The 2466-nt window shown below is 43.3% G+C and overlaps 1 protein-coding gene across 8 annotated transcripts in view; it reads left to right on the top strand.

The window, feature by feature from the left end:
* The window catches only part of crebbpb (CREB binding lysine acetyltransferase b), a 52944-nt gene that overhangs the window by 3373 nt on the left and 47105 nt on the right, over nt 1-2466 (top strand). The window lies entirely within an intron of this gene.

Genomic DNA, 2466 nt, shown 5'->3' with positions numbered 1-2466 from the left:
TAGCGATTAAAATTTGATTATTGTGCAGCCCTATGAGGTAGTCACCTGAAATGGTTTTCACTTCACAGGTGTGCCTGTCAGGGTTAATTATGGAATTTCTTGCCTTATTAATGGGGTTGGGACCATCAGTTGTGTTGTGCAGAAGTCAGGTGGTACACAGCCAACAGCTCTATTGGATACAGTTAAAAATCATATTATGGCAAGAACTAATCAGCTAAGTAAAGAGAAATGAGTGGCCATCATTACTTTAAGACATGACGGTCAGTCAGTCTGGAATATTGCAAAAACTTTGAATGTGTCCCCAAGTGCAGTCGCAAAAACCATCAAGCACTGCAATGAAACTGGCTCACATGAGGACCGCCCCAGGAAAGGAAGACCAAGAGTCACCTCTGCTGCTGAGGATAAGTTCATCCAAGTCACCAGCCTCAGAAATCACAAGTTAACAGCAGCTCAGATTAGAGACCAGATGAATATCACACAGAATTCTAGCAGCAGACACATCTCTAGAACAACTGTTAAAAGGAGACTGCGCAAATCAGGCCTTCATGTTGAAATAGCAGCTAGGAAACCACTGCTAAGGAGACGCAACAAGCAGAAGAGATCTGTTTTGGCCAAAAACACAGGAATGGACATAGACCAGTGGAAATCTTTGCTTTGGTCTGATGAGTCCAAATTGAGATCTGTGGTTCCAACCACCGTGTCTTTGAGCAACGGAGAAAAGGTGACCGGATGGATCTACGTGCCTGGTTCCCCGTGAAGCATGCAGGAGGAGGTGTGATGGTGTGGGGGTGCTTTGCTGGTGACACTGTTAGGGATTTATTCCAAAATGAAGGCTACTGAACGCAGCTTCACGATTTGGACTTCCCACGATCAAATTTGCGTGATCGAGCGTTTATTTTTTTAAAGCGTCATTTCATAGAACGCTCCGGGTTTATTGCAAAGCCAATCTACCGTTCCGTAAAGCCGTCTTCATTTGCCAGTCAGAGTAATTCCCTGCACCCCGCGCAGCTTCGTTTCTAGATGTAGACGGTCACAGAGGACAGAGTAACGGGAGGGAAACTCAACAGAGCAGTCGGTTATACGTTGGTCTTAAGGTTTACCAGTTTACCAGTAAACGTAACATTTTGTCCCTTCTGTTGTTTTTCAGACAACAGCAGCGAGCAGTGCTGTGCTAGTAGCGTCTGTTAGCTGTTCGCTAGTAGCGTCTGTTGGCTAGTAGCGTCTGTTAGCTCCTCTGTGACGCACCGGTGCTAATGCCCTCGCATTCACTGCAATGTTGTTTGTATGGATATGGTTTATTTGCATTACATTACCCATTTCGTCTGTAAAGCCGTGCCTGTGTTTGGATCTCTCCTCTGCCTCCTCCGCTTACGCTCTCCGCCCGGTCTACCCACTTCTGACATTTGTCTACAGTTTTAATTTTTTATTAACACAGCTGTATATTGTTATATGAGGGGCGCACCTGTATTTGTACCAGTGTTTCCGCGGTAACTCTGCTATCGCGGCCGCCACGGCAAAGAACACAGAAGAAGTTATTGTATTCACTAACTTCAGTTGGTAGAGTATATGGTGAAACGGAGCTGCTGGACCTGGGCTGAGTTTGACCCATGGCCAGAATCCTAGTTCTAAAAATCAGGCAGTGACGATACAGACGTTTCATACACACGACGTGTGTATCCGCCATTCGACCTGTGCTGAACCCGTTCAAATGATCAGCCGTCTCTCTGTGAGTAGCGTCCATCACACTCCCTCTCGCAGTTATAAATTGCCTATGTGACGATACATTTGTTTTGGTTAAAATCAACAATATCCAATCAAAATTTTGATCAAAATAATCGTGATTATCATTTTGGCCATAATCGTGCAGCCCTACTACCTCATAAGCTCATGAGAGACACCCAAGGGTTTGCAGCGCTATCAAAAAGCAAAAGGTCACTACTTTGATGAAACTAGAATATAAGACGTTTTCAGTTGTTTCACACTTTTTTGTTAAGTACTAATTCCCATGTGTTCATTCATAGTTTTGATGCCTTCAGTGATATCTACATTGTAAATAGTCATGAAATAATGTAATGCATTGAATAAAGAGGTGCCAGGGTTTTGGCCAGGGCTGTCTATCAGGTGTCAACCCTCCTTTCGGAAATTCAAACCAAGCCAGTCTACATGGGTATGTCCCTGGTCATGACAATTCAGAGATCACCTGGGTCACAACCTGGCAGCACTGCATAACAATTACTTTTAGTGCTAGAGAGGCTGAACCAGTCCAGTCCACTGTAGGCCATCACAAGAACTAATGTTAGTAGCTACTAGACTTTGTCATGTACAGTAGGAATAGAGAAATTAAAGGGAGATTTCACTATTGGAAAGAAAATAAATCTTTAAATTGGGTCACTTATGTAGTAGAAGTGTATTTTTTTTTTTTTTTTTTTTATTTTTTAATTGGTGCCTTTTAGGCTGAGAAAAACC

The sequence above is a fragment of the Etheostoma spectabile genome, chromosome 15 (assembly GCF_008692095.1).
Source record: "Etheostoma spectabile isolate EspeVRDwgs_2016 chromosome 15, UIUC_Espe_1.0, whole genome shotgun sequence".
Classification (NCBI taxonomy): domain Eukaryota; kingdom Metazoa; phylum Chordata; class Actinopteri; order Perciformes; family Percidae; genus Etheostoma; species Etheostoma spectabile.
This window is presented reverse-complemented; position numbering and strand designations above follow the sequence as displayed.